Source organism: Prunus avium, chromosome 7 (assembly GCF_965620075.1).
Source record: "Prunus avium chromosome 7, drPruAviu1.hap1.1, whole genome shotgun sequence".
In the NCBI taxonomy this organism is placed as follows: Eukaryota; Viridiplantae; Streptophyta; class Magnoliopsida; order Rosales; family Rosaceae; genus Prunus; species Prunus avium.
The window spans coordinates 21,063,865-21,078,879 of record NC_142290.1 but is presented as its reverse complement, the minus strand read 5'-3'; the positions used below and the strand labels follow the sequence as shown (position 1 = coordinate 21,078,879).

The 15,015-nt window shown below is 39.0% G+C and overlaps 1 long non-coding RNA gene across 2 annotated transcripts; it reads right to left on the bottom strand.

Moving 5' to 3' along the window:
• Positions 1 to 1,877: 1,877 nt before the first annotated feature.
• On the bottom strand, positions 1,878 to 6,347 carry LOC148293103 (uncharacterized). 2 transcript variants are annotated; one of them, XR_015837171.1, is made up of 5 exons: positions 5,902 to 6,346; positions 4,519 to 4,584; positions 4,190 to 4,439; positions 3,948 to 4,073; positions 1,878 to 3,062 (listed from the first exon to the last, which is right to left on the bottom strand). It is a non-coding gene; the product is annotated as an uncharacterized LOC148293103 (long non-coding RNA). The 2 variants fall into 2 exon arrangements; XR_015837170.1 differs by having other exon boundaries at positions 1,879 to 3,062; positions 4,190 to 4,584; positions 5,902 to 6,347.
• Between the last annotated feature and the right edge of the window lie 8,668 nt (positions 6,348 to 15,015).

The window sequence follows — 15,015 nt, the reverse complement described above, 5'->3', positions numbered from 1 at the left end:
ATATTTTGGTTCCTAAAACATGTTCACAACAGCTGCAACAAACAATACCAAAGTTACCATAATTGATATGCTCCAGCACCTCAAGCACTTTCTAAGCCTTGACCATTCCAATGACCAAGTTTAGGAGTCAAAATCAAAAGGCTATCAGGATGTCTCAATTGCCACAATTCCATAATCAAGCATCATCAAGCCCCAAGCCTTAGTCAAGAAATCCAAGCACTATGCTTTACTTAAGAAGGAAAACATCTCAATTCATGGCAAATGAAAGGAAAATATTGCGAAGGTAGTGCTATGATACTGCTGGAAGAACCTAAATGCTGTCAAGATGAAGTTTATTTTACCAAGCAATCAGAATTTTTGAAGCGATATCAAGCTTTCAAGAAAAGGGGTGCTGGAAGCGTATGTTCCTATATTCATCCATTCTTCACCTGCAACATTCAACCACTGCTTGCCATACTCTAAGGAAGATCTTGCACGCCGAGATACATGACGGAACTCTAAGAGGCAAGCTATTGACAAGGACACCTTACCAAAATGAAAGGGAAAGTAGATGGCTACTGTCATTACATGCTTCGATGACTTGCTCGATGACGACATATTGTGCCACCAGTGGAAGAATGACCCAAAGCCACCGGAGGCTATGTGGGAACCTTGTGGAAATATGGAGAAGGCCTACTGAAGCAAATATTCAAAATCTGCAAGCTATGACACCCCATGGCTACTTGCTAATGGATGGGAGAATGGTTCCAGTAGCGAAGTATTCATGTTGGACATGCTGGAAGAAAGCCACTCGGGGGCTTCAGTTGCTCAGCAAGATTATCAAGAGACAGCTGCCATAACCTCTTATAACATCACAGAAGCTGAAGAAAGTACAATGGGTTATGAGCTGCAAATGACTCTTTGATTAATTGGGTTATGAGCCGCATGCAAGTAAAGCAGCAGCTGTGGCTCTGTTAAATATCTCTGCAGAGCATGGCATCCTAGTACAACACATGCCAAATACATGCCAACCTAAGCCACAAGCTTTCATGCTATTGCAAGTCATGCACACTCCTTGGCCCTTTCATACTTGGGGGCTTGATTTGATTGGAGTATTCATCCATGCAAAGTGGCCCAAAGTCTTATTATTGCTGAATTGCTTTGGCACCTATCATTTTGTTTTTGGCTTTTCAAATTTATTTCAAAAATGAACTCCTTATGTATTTTCACCCTATGCTTTCACAACTTTTGTAAAGTGCACCACCATTATAGCATGCCAAGGTGGAAGACGATATTTGCAATGAGAATGGAGTATTTTGGAAAAGGAAAAAGCCTCTAGAATTCTTCCTTGCTTTTACCTTATTCTATTTTATAAAACATGTTCTTTGATATAAATATATATATATATATATATATATATATATATATATACAAACAAACTTTTCAGCAGTAACTATGCCAAGCAAAGCCACTTAGATGAGATCCCAAACTGAAACAAGCACCAAGCCTAAGCAAAACGATGTGGGATATGCAAAGTCAAGCTATTACAAAGAAACGAGCAGTAAAAGTGTATTTTGAGGCGCTGGAATAACGAAACCATTGACTCCCACTTGGAATGCTCAAAAAACTCCACGACATCCGGGAATTCTTACAGGAGCCTTCGTGAAAATCATGCATACAATGGCTTGACCCTTTTAAGGCACGGCAAGAGGGTGCATTTCAAGCCAAATGAGTAGACAAGCCTTGCAAAAGTTTTAAAAAGCAATGCATCGAAGATTTAGCTTAAAGGTCCTGTCAAAATTTCGGCAGCATATACCTTGTTTTTAAGGTTTGCCAACCTGTCAGAAAAGTTTCAAGAAGTTCACAAGAGCAAATTCTCCCAACCAAGCAATATATATATATATATATATATAAGATGTACAGATTACAACATGCCTCAAGCATTCAGAAATTAATGCAAGTTCCAGCGGTTCAGTAGTATATTACAAAGTCATAACGACATAGTCGTTAGATTATCTGAAAAGTACACAGCCATCGCAAAAACGAAGTCACACATGCTGAAGATTAGTACATCCTATGGTATTAAGAAAGATGGAAGTTGTGCACCGAGCCAACTGACCCCAAGCCAAAGAAAACAACTTGCGAAATAAAAGGAGGCAGCACTGCTGGAAGGTGCAGGGCGGTGCCGGCAGCTATGGTGAATGTTCCGAGAAGAGGAGGAGTATGAGGCAGCATTGCTGGAAGGTGCAAGTCGGTGCCGGCAACTATGTCGGATGTTCCGAGAAGAGGAGGAGTAGAACGCAGCACCGCTGGAAGATGCAAGGCAGTGCCGGCAGCTATGTCGCATGTTCCGAGAAGAGGATGAGTAGGAGGCAGCACTGCTGGAAGGTGCATGGCAGTGCCGGAAGCTATGTCGCATGTTCTGAGAAGAGGATGAGTAGGAGGCAGCACTGCTGGAAGGTGCAAGGCAGTGCCGGCAGCTATGTTGGATGTTCCGAGAAAAGGAGAAGTAGAAGGCAACACCGCTGGAAGATGCAAGGTAGTGCTGGCAGCTATGTCGCATGTTCCGAGAAGAGGATGAGTAGGAGGCAGCACTGCTGGAAGGTGCAGGGCAGTGCCGGCAACTATGTCGCATGTTCCGAGAAGAGGATGAGTAGGAGGCAGCACTCCTGGAAGGTGCAGGGCAGTGTCAGCAGCCATGTCGGATGTTCCGAGAAGATGAGGAGTATGAGGCAGCACTGCTAGAAGGAGCATGGCATTGTCTGCCCCTGCATCGGATGTCCCAAGAACATGGGGGCTATGGGAATCATGCCGCCATACGCTATTGCTAAAGCCAAGGGGAACACCTGCGCATGTAGACAATCTTGGGAAAAGTCACAGAGGAAGAATTTCCCGAGCCATAATGATACAAACGCAGCAAGACGACTCTGGCTCTTCACCTACTGCAACATCTTCACAAGCATTCTTGAGCAATGGAGGGGGCCTTCCCCTCTTCAATTTATCATCTGTTGAATAAAGGTGGTCACTAATAATTGACGACGGGTTAGTGGAAGCCATGGCAGGTCTTGACAAGCGATGAATCCCTGCAAGAATTGCCAACAAAGAATATGCTGAAAAATGGCAAAGCATAAAGCTAGTTCTCTGTGTTAAAGCCAAGCAATCTCCACACTAGCATGCAAGCCATATGAACTTTACAAGCCAAGCAAAGCAAGCTACCTCATGCCAAGCGAAATGCATAAACAAAAAATATTTTTGAAGCATCATGCAATCTATTACTCGTCCTCATGATGAGCAAATTTCCCATTCTATGCTCAATCAATCATTCCAGCAGACCTTTTTTTCACAAAGCAAGTGCTACAAACTGAACACTATTTACCTCATAGTAACCTTTTTCACAAAAATAAAATCCCTATGAGTTACACAGCATTCTTGTCGACCCATCATACACTTGTTTATATATATCCCTAGAAAGCCAAAAAAATAAATAGTCATCCATGACTAAGCTCTAAGCTCATAAAAAAGAAGCCAATTGTGCTTTCCTCAAGCTTTCAAACAGCCTCTGATCTTACATATTAATCATGCGATTACAAGCATACGCTCTTGATGCATATAGTTCAACAACAATCAAGAAGGGGGCCAAGAACGTAGCACACACGAAATTGTACTCCAAGCATGGCAAGTCAAGCTCATGCCAAAGGAAACGCTCAAGAAAATGCCCAAGCAACATGCAATTTACCCATGACAAGCAAAATTCTCATTGACAAGCAATTCCCATGGCAAGCAAAATTCTCTCTCAAAAATGCAAAAAATTCAAGCATTGCAAAACATGCATTCTGTCAATTTCTATTTCCCACAACATAAACAAAAGTCCAAGGTTAATCAAGCATGTGTTCACAAGAAAAGTAAACCTAGGCCAAGCACCAGTCTATGCTTATTCCTGGAATATTCAAATTGGCAGAGTTACTTACCAAAGGATTAAAGCAGAAGCTCAAATATCCGAGTTAGAAGGCTGGAGGATTTGGAGGTTCCAGCAGCAAAAACGTCAAAGCTTCCAGCACTTGCCTTCCCTCTACCTGTGTCTGAGACGTATACACCTACATAGAAAAAGCGCATTGTGCAAGGTTTAGCCTTTTCACCAGCTAAAAAGGGGCCAACACATGATAAAAAGGGGGAAGAAAAAATGGAGAAAAGGAAAGGATGTGGTCCAAACCAAGGATTTCTTTTTGCAATCCTTTAGCACTCTTCCAGCGGCTTGCAAAAGAAAGAAATCGAAAAGAAGAAAACCCAAAAAGCTGATGCGAGCCCTTCCTTGCTAGCACCCATGCCGTGAGTACCATTGTTGCAACGATGACAAAATAGGTCGAAGGGGTTTGGTGCTTGGCTGCCAAAACGAAGAGCAAAACCCCACGAGGATGAAGAACTCAACAACTAGCTTGTTCTCTGTCTCATCCAAAGTCTCTCTGGTCAAACAATTCAAATCTTCCATAAGCCTTCATATCGCAAGACAAGGTGTGAGCAACCAAAATCTCATCTTCATACCATCAAGTTCCTAACAAATCAGTAAGAAGATGACATTTCTCATGCTTTGGAACCTCTCAATCAAGTCTGAAAAAGAAACAAGAGAGCACGTTGGCTAGATTAGATGCTGGAAGGGAACTCGTAAATGAAAAGGGGGCGTCGGAAGCATAATCGCTATTGAAGCATAATTTTTTCCAAAGACAAGTTGCAAGAGGCCAAAATTCACTTTCATGCTATCAAAATCCTAGAAAATTAGACTTCTCATGCTTTCTCATGATTTGGAGCTTCTAAACAAGAGAATACGTTAGCCAAAATCAGACGCAGGAAAGGTACTCATACACAAAGGGAGGCGCTGGAAGCATATTTTTCTCAAAGTGCAAGCAAACTCATCTATCAAGCATTTGACAAAATCCACAGGGTGTGATACCAATCCACATGCCAAGGAATTTCATTTCATTCAAGCATTCCAAGCAATTCGGGCATTTCAAGCAAAATTGAAGAACTCATGCTCTTACGACAATACCTTTCAACATCATGCTCTCACGACAATATTGCTCAAGGACATGCTCTAGCAATACTCAGATTAGCACTCAATGCCAACAGAAAAGACATGCCAAATTCTCAAACAAAAGCAACATGCCAAGCAAAACTTATACATAAGCTTTCCAACCATTCTAGCTAGAACATCCCACCTTTGAAAAATCACTAGAAATCAAGCTTACAACCAACAAGTCCCAAACTTTCCAGATTAGAACTAGACATATCAAGCTTCATTTTCCCAAAATTTCGTTACATTTCAAGCTAGGGAAGCATGTCAAACAGATTCTTAAAACAGCCCATGCCGCAGGAACTGCACAGTTCCAGCCAGCTTAGCCCTTACTTTGAAATTCCACTAAAAATTCATTTTTTCTTCAAGTGACGCAAGACCAATTCCAAAATAGCCATTGAGAAGTCCATTTTTATGTCTCAAAAGCTCCAACTCAGATTCGAAAAGAAACATTTCAAAAGTTCAAAAAACAGCCAGCAAACTACTTTGAGATATTTCGACAAACACTTGGCATGCATACCCAAGTGAGCTTGTATGACTCTTGTTTATCACTAAGCTAGAATCCTAAATCAAAAGCTCAACCTCAGAATTCGATTTATAGTTCACAAATGCTGGGAAATACAGAGGAACTCAAGCATTCAAGCATAGAAACACAAGCATGCACCAACGGCATCAACATCAACTCATGAACATGCTTCAGAAAAATGGAGGTAGAGAGCACTAGAATGGGTGGATTATCCTCAATTTTGGATATGTTATAAAAAACATAATTTCGAGCAAATTTTGTGAAGGAAGCGCAATCATCCAAGAATCATAAGTTAAAGACATATGCAGAAGCAGAATTTGCAGAAACTCACCAGCCATGGATGAATGCAGAAGTTGCAGACCAGTTTTGAGGTATCAGAAAAATTCAAAAAATTCTGCAAATTTTACAGGCTATAGTACTCGAGCAGATGAACAACTTTTATCAAGGAAGTTTTCTGATCCGAGCTTCCGAAATATGACTTACGTACTGATGCACAATACCCACGGGTTTGGGTCTTGGAGAAGAAGAAGAAGAAGAAATAAGAGTGAGGGAAAATCAGAAAATAAAGCACGCCATGCCAAGTGAAAGGAAAAAATAGTAGCCACTTGCAAATAAAAAATTCAAGAGGAAGGGGCAACAAAATTTTGCCCACGTGAGGGCCAAGCCAAGTCGTGTTCTTCCAGCACCTGCCTTATTTCAAACATCATTCCAGCACATGCCATATTTCAAGTATTCTTCCAATATCTAGCCATCATGTCGCATGCTATCACCTTCAATGAAGTTTTGTCCGCTAAAATTCAAGGTGTTCGGAGGCCAGTGCCGTAAACCCAAACACAATGGTGAATCCAAACTCATTGCATCCGCAACTCCAAGATTGGATCCCCACCGTCCACTAGCACGTCTGGCTACTGTCAAATGACATCCACCATGCTAAATGTCCCAAAAGCCATATTAAACCATGCTACCTTAGTCAAAGCCAAGCATCCAAGCATACAGGCCAAAATCAAGCCCGCCAATGCCAAGCATCCAAGCACACAATCATGCAAAATCAAGCCTCTCTAGTCACTCAAGCAAACAAGTCATGCAAGCTAAGCTAATCCACCAAGCATTCTCTTCTAGGTCATGCCACAAAATAGGTCAACTCTTGGTAATTCTAGTGAGTGACCTCCAAAATTACAGTGTCTAGGAAAGTTCTTCAAGGCAACACCCTTGGTGTTTAAGAAGAATTGGATTTTAAGCGGGACCATCGTGACCCCTCCAACCTTCCCGGAAAAAACCTGGCTGTAATTTCAGAGACACTTAACTAGTCATCCTTAAGTTGTTCCTAAACCTATGCCATGCCATGCGACTGCAATTTATTTTGGGCTGGAAATTGATTATTCGGACCATTTCAATACAGTGATATCAAAATTCTGACTAGAAAATTATCTTTCTAGTCTAGCTCGAGTATCTCTTCATTCTTTTTTTGTCAGCTCGAGTATTTCTTCATAAGTCTAGTATTATAATTCAAAAATATCATCCAATTAGTTTAGTAATCCATCCATTCTCAAGTTCCTAATTCGGGAATCAAATAGGACCTAAGAAAAAACCAATGGGGGTAAAAGGGTGAGATAGACGTGATTGTCACCACCCACGCATGACAATAGCATCAAAACATATATTTTCAGATTGAAAGAATAGAATATAAATTATTGCATGTCTCTTAAAAGCCTCTGGCGTTTGCTTGCTGCTCCGCCTGTGATTTGAAGTTTCATATTTTTAATTTTTCTTGAAGAATACCTAAAATATAACATTATATTATTTAAGGTGTATTATTGAAGTTTCAAAATTAAGATAATCTGGTGCGCCTCCACTCCGCTGCTGCTCTTCTCTCTCTTTCATGTTGAGTTTCTTGGTTCAAACATGGCCCTCCCATAGACAATTAGAGTTAGAATCAAATATGGGTCCATTCCATGAAATCAATACTAGCGCTCAATCTTTTATTGGTAATTTTTATAATCAATTTTCTAACTTTATTAGCAAAATTACATCTTGGAATTGAATTTGAGAATTGAGAAATTAATGAGTTATGTGCTGTTATGGATTGTGGTGTGTAAAACAGGGATTGGACCTTGCTCCCTCTGATAAATGAAATCATGAAATTAGAAGCTGGGTTCGATGAAGTCGTTTGGCTTTGGATTCCCAGACATCTGAATCACGGTGCGCATGTAGCGGCAAGGATTGATTTGAGGACGGTGGAGCTGCAAAAGCTGAGCTGGTTGGCGAACATTTTGTTGGGCTTGTGTTTTGTTGCGTAAATACAGCTGCACCAAAATGGATTAAGCTGCATCCTCAACTTGTGATACTCGCAAGTGCACGAACCGTTGGTAGTTTAGCGTATGTAAGTGCGAGGTCGATTCCACAGGGATTGGTGATTGAATGATCCAATTTAGTTTCCCTACACAAAACAGAAATGAAAAAGAAAGGAAATAAATAAAACAAGGAAGAAAGAAAATAACTAACTCAAGTAGATAAGTTCCCAAGTTCAATTAGATTAACGGATTGATTCTAGCTAATGTATGATTAAGCCATGGTGTTTGGTCATAACCTTGTGTTCCTAATTCCCTAATTTGATCATTTGTTGTCTAACCTAAAATTAAGCATTAGGAACCCATTAAGCATAGAAGAACATTTTAAACAACCAAGCATGTATCTAATCCCTGTTGTCGAATGTCCATACATACTCTTCCTATTCATAGTTCAATTCGAATTAAAGCATGGTGTCTACTCTTAATTCAAACCAAGATAGCTAACATGCAAGCCTAAATGGTGATCAATCATTCAAACTAGCATATTAACTTATAAGCATAATGAATAAGAACAAAAATCATAATTGAAACTTGGAAACTAATCAAACTTGAAACTAAAGAAAAGAATTTACATAACAATGAAAATTAAGTAGAACTTGGAAAAACTTAAGGAGAATTTCAGCACAAAGATCTCATTATAACAATTGAAAACTAGAAAGAGAAACTAAGAGAATTTGAGGGAGAGAAGGGAAGGGAGCTCTAGAGAAGTGTTTGAGAGCTCCCCCCCTTGGGGTGTGTTTACAAGCTTAGAGAACTTCCCTATTTATAGGCCTAGGGGAAGTGAAAATCTGAATTCAATATGGCTAATGCATACAACACTTGTTTTATAAAATCTGAAATGGTTGATGCACTTGTATTAGAAAATCTAAATTGGGTGATGCACTTGTATTAGAAAATCTTGAATTGGTTGATGCACTTCACCAATAGATCCCACCAGCAGCCCTAGCTCATCTTCATGTCACCATGACCAAGCTTCCAACCAGAAATGATAGCTCATACCTAGCTCACCATGACCAAGCATCCAACCAGCACATGCTGAGGTCAGCATGACCAGCAACTTCAAGGGCTTACAACTTGGGCTTCTCTTAATCAAATTAGGACTTTAAGCACTCGAAATTGAAGTTCAGAATGTCTTCTTTCCAGCCATATGTTATTTGGGCCAATCCAAGGTCGGAGGAGGAAGTTAAGGCCAAAACAAATTGCTAACTCATTTTGCGCGCTGATAAAATCCATCCTGAGCATGGCTCTGTGTTTGCTAGGTAACAGACTCCACAATTATCCAATGGGGCTGAATTTCGGATATGTTATAGTATACACCCATTGGAACAACTTTCATGAATAATGTGGCCTCATCCGAGCTATGTAGGTTGCTGAAACAAAGCTTGCAATATGACCTACGAAACTGGGCTGGCAGGGGACTGTAGCCAAAATTGAGTTTGTCTTTAAGCTCTTCATCCATTCATCCAAATTAGGCCCTAACATGCATGGATTGCATCATTTACTATCCAAAGCTTACCTAAAGCTCAATGAACTGAAAGATAAACACAAAAAGGATTAAAAGCACAAGTTTAACTCAAAAACATAACCAAATCATAAGCTAGAAGGGTACAAAATGATATACAATTATGAACCGATCAAATACCCCCAAACCTAGATTTTGCTAGTCCTCGAGCAAAACAACACAAAACAAAGTTAAAAACAAAACAAGAAGTTAACTAGACCACTTTCGTAGGTAACTCGATTGCATTGAGCGAATGCAACAAGCCTTTAAACCTCTAGGCATCCCTAGTAGGAGGAGTTGTGTCTCCTGAGGGTTTAACAGTTACGATACCCACAAACGTTTTTCTAACTCTACAAAACAAAATGGTTAGAAAACTTATTAGATTTGTTAGTTCTTAAGCAAAACCAAAACCAAAAACAAACATAAAAATAAAAACAAAACACAAAACACAAAAAAAACAAAATCAAAATAAAAACTCAAAACAATCTTTCCGAACATTTTGTGAAGAGAAATGACTCATGCACATGACTTAAACGTTTTGACAATAAAAGCTCAATTTTAGACATTATTCACAAAGCGGCAAAGTTCAAAACATAATACGCTCAAAGTGTAGTAGTGTGATAGCCAAATGCAACAAATTCCCCAATCTTAGTTTCCACACAATTTCAAAAACCATACCAAGCACAAATGCAACTTCAAATCTCACCAAAGTTGTCCTCTCACAAATGAATCACTCAGAAGAGGGCTATAATGCAACACTCAGTTATAGACATGGGATTAGAGTTAAATCATAAGGTACTTAACTCAAAAATAGGAAGATGAAGAACTTGCATTAATATGATCTCAAGAAGGAGGCCAAACACTTAAAAGTAGAAAAATGAATGCAATTCAACCACATGACATTTAAGATCAATTTAGGTCTTTATTATAGGTTGTAATGGGGCCAAGGGTGTAAGGTGAGTGAGAAATGAAAGGTATGGATAATACAAAGTCCAAGGAACTCACAATGTAAGAGCATAAAAAAAATTGTTTAGAAGACTTCGAATCATCACGATTAGATTTTTTTTCTTTTACATGATCAAAACTCCTTATACCTTCATTTACAATGATTTAAACTCCTTTCCAAACACCAATGAAACCCAAAAACAAAATTTCATTCAACTACCATTTAATCATAACTTTTTTCTTTTCTTTTCTTTCACCAATTGTGTGATTTTCTTTTTTTTTCTTTTTTTTTCTTCTATGTAATATCCCTTCCCAAACTTAGCATGAAAAACACATCCGAATTAGAGCTCATGAGTTCCTTAGAAAGGTAAATATTTATTTTTCGGGCTAAGGCGAGGAAATATAATTGGTAAAATGAAAGAAAAGGTTTACATGTAGGCTCAAAATGGTTAACAATGGAAAATCATGCTTAAGCATGCATAAGGTTAGCTTGAAAGGCACAAACGATCCAAAGAAGGCCTTAATATCATTTCTTTAAATGTCATGAAATCAAATTGCATAAGAATGAATGACTTTTAAGTGTTCAACCAAATCAATGAATAATGAGATCAAACAACAACTTTGATGACAAGAAAATAAGAGTATGTGTATAACACTCATGAAATGAAGCACAAGGCTCAAAAGCTCACATTATATGGTTATATAAGTCTAATTTATGCTTGATACAATTCTTTGGGTCATGCAAATCCTTTAATTGGAAAATTATGAAACAAATGGCAAGTGCAAAGAAGGTTTCGAACATATCATGCTAGAACGATGCCAAATTAATTAATTAATTAATTATTTTATTTTTTTTATTTTACAAGAAGAATTTACAAGGAACAAAAAAATAATAATAATAATAATAATAATAAATAAATAAAATTCAATTTTCATTTAAGTCATGCAAACATTTATCACAATCTCATCAAATGTGTTCGGAAAGTGACTCAAAACAAAACAAGACTCAAAATATAGAAAAAGAAAAAAAAAAAAAGCAAGAAATATATATATTTTTTTAAATAAGAGAAACTAAATTTACTTGGTAAACTCCAATACCCCCAAACCTAGATATGAACATTGTCCTCAATGTTTAAAAATTAGGAACAAGCAATGTCATAACAAGAAATGAAAGGTACTAAAGTAAATATAAAATCACAAAACACACAAGAATTGAAATAAAATAATTACAAAATAAAAATTACAAACAAACAAAAAAAATAAAAATAAAAATAACGAAACAGTAAAACACTCGAAACAGAAAACAAACAGTCTTACACAAACCAAAACCCAAACGATTGAAAGCCCAACCCAAAAGAAGTTAACACACTTTGAAACCTAACAACGGTGAAAACCCGAAGCCCACAATGAAGTCCGAAGCCCACATGTTATTATTAATTTATTTTATTTATTTATTTATTTTAATTTAATGAAACGTGAATTGGGAGTGCGAAGGCGGGTATTTACGAAACAGAAAAAGTGTGGTCCTTGATGCCTTGGTTCCTGGGAAGTCACGGGGAAAATAGGTGAGGGACGTGTCGGCGTGCAGAGGCCGCTTTCACATCCCCCAAGCTAGAATTATTAGACTCGTAGGAAGGCGCGACGACTTTTTCACTTGAAGGTGGTGAAAGGTGAAAATGCAATTAAGGGGGTTGGGAAACGGGTGCGGCGACATATAGAGATAAGCCGTAAGGGCCGCACAGAACTCAGAACCGCAATGGCTAGGGTTAGCAAAAACTAAGTCTATAAAAGGTAAAAAAAAGAAAGGGTAAAAAAATACAAACTCAGAAACACACAAAAGAGAAAAGAAAGAAAGAAGATAAGAAGTGAGAAATCAAATGGCCTCTTCCTACCCCTTTTCGTTGGATCTCAACCTAGCTCCACCGACTCAAACACGAGGCCAAGCAGCAGCACCAGTATGGATGCCCTACTTTGCCTCCTCACGGGGGCATGTGACTGTCAATGACTCAATACTCCTGGACAACGATGTTGCCATTGGAGTTGGCAGAAATTTAGTGACTCCCAAAGATATACATGTGTTCAGGACAAGGGATGACAACCAGGTCACGAGTGATGCCCTGGCACTGAGCGTGCAGAGTACAGCATGTGTCGCAAGTTTGGGTCATCGCCTACTTGCGAAGTCCCATGAGGTAAAGGTGCTTAAAGCTCAGTTGGCGGCGGAGCGAAGTATGGTTGAAGAGTGTCAGACTGCTATAAAAAGCTTGAAAAGGGAGAGGTCAAGGATAGTGGAGGTGAATCGACACCAGCTAGAAGTATTGCGGGACGAGAATAGAAACCTATCAAAGATGGTAGAGTTGTACTCTCGCGACATGCGAAAACAGCTGGAAGACCTAGACCGACCGGGTAAACGCAAACAAGCAGATCGCGAGAGTAGTTACGCTCAAGCTAAGATTACGATCTTTGGGAGCTCAAGTGATGAGCCCCAAGAAGCTGTGCGTGAAGCCCCGGAAGAGGACAGCCAGAGGGCCAAACTCAAAGCTCCAATGGTCGAGACACCAAGCACCGAGAAGAAATGATTTCCTACTGCATTATTGTTGTTTTTATTTTATTTTGTTGTTTTTGTATTTTCGTTATTTTGTTTCGGAAATAAAAGAGTAAGGTTGCAGAAAGAAAAAGAAAAAGAAAACACACTTCCCAACTAAAATAAAACAAAGACGACAAACGGAAAAGAAAACACATTTCCCTAACTAAAATAAACTAAAGATGATAGCCGAAAGGGAAAAGCAAAAACACAAAGCTCTAGAAAATGAAAGTAACGGGCAAAAACATTAAACACCAGAAAACACGGAGGAAAAAAAAAAGAAAAGTAAAGTAAAGGTGCTCCCCGTTGAAGCGATTAGGTCGAGCATGCCCGGGAAATCCGAAATGGTGTTGGCTCTCTCTCATCAGCATATGTCTATTTAAACCACACCTCTGCAAGCGGATGATACCCAGCATTTCTTCCTGCAAACTCAAGGAAAAACATCAAAAAATTCAGAAGCAAAACAAATGGCATCCTCATGCACTCACCTTGATGATCTCAACCTTGAGCTCTCACTTGCACCACCGAATGCCCAAACAAGGGCTCCTCCAAACACTGTCTTTCCAAACTCTTCATATCATCACGGCACGGCCTCAAACTTTGCTGAGGCAATACCGAACTTTTCTGAGGCACTGTCGAACAAAGCAGTGCTGCTAGGAGGCATGATTAGCAGCAAGCTCACTCCGACAGATCATCTGCATGTGGCACAGAGGTCTGATAAGGCAGCGGTAGAGGAGTCCCACAATTTAACTGTGCTCCACGCGGTCTCCGCTACCAATTTGGGCATGCGATTACTGGCGAGGACAAGGGAGTGTGCCGCGATGAGCGAGGAAATAGTTTCCTTGAAGGCTATGGTGGCGGACTTGCAGAAGCGGCTCTACTGTGCCAATCAGCACGTGGAAGCACTGCAGAGAAAAAATGAGGACCATGTGGAGTTGCTGCAGATTCTACAAGTGCGAGAAAATAGAGGCAAGCCATGATGATGATGGAGATGAAGAAGATGAAGAAGATGATGATGAAGATGATGATGATGTTGTTATTTTGTTATTTTGTTTTTTTTGTTTTTGTTTTTTTTTATTTTTTTGTTTTTTTTGTTTTTATGCAATGTTTGAATTGAAATAAAGTTTGTTTTTAACACTCAGAGAAAAAAAACTAACTAACTAACCATGTAAATAAAAACATAAACTAACTTAACGAAACAAAAACAAAAACAAATCAAAAACAAAGACTCAACAGAAAAGAAAACAAAGAAAATAAAAATAAACTTAATTTAAAAACACACGAATATACAAGCAACTCACGGATGACCAGTTAAGGGCCTCAGAAAACACAGCCAGGGGATCCGGGAAGGTTGGAGGGGTCACAATGGTCCCGCTTAAAACCCAAACTTCTTAGACACCGAAGGTGTCGCCTATAGAACTCCTAGACACTGTATTGACGGAAGTGCTCACTGGAGTTACCATAAGTCAGCTCATATGAAAAATCTTTTTAAAATTTTTAAGATAAGAAACAAAAACAAATTAAGATAAAATGGAACAACAAACCATAAACGAAAATGAACTAAGTACTCTAAACAAATTCAAACAAACAACATAAATTGTTGTACTAAAAGAAACAAACCAATAAACCAAAGAAAAACACAAACAGCACTTTCTATCACCCGTTTATCACCATTTGGACAGATTCGTTTCTCTGTTTTTCAGCTTCGACCTGTGTTCAGTTTTTAGGCTATAACTTTCCAACCGTAAGTCCAAATTTCACGTTCTTTATATGGTTGGATTCAGCACAGAAAAACAAAGAACTCAACGCAGACCAAAAGGTAAAAACAATGACGTAAATAAACATAATTCAAAGAAGAGAAAGGATTGAAATGCTCCCCCTTGAAGCGATTAGGTCGAATGTGATGCACTTGGAGGTCGCGACTTCTCCCATTGCTCCACACTTCCCATTCTTATGATTGAGGTTGCCATCTCTCTCCATTTTTATTAAGCTATCATAAATTGCTAAAACAAACACACAAACTTGAAATGGAATTAAAAGGATTAGGAAATAAAAACTAAAATGAAAAGG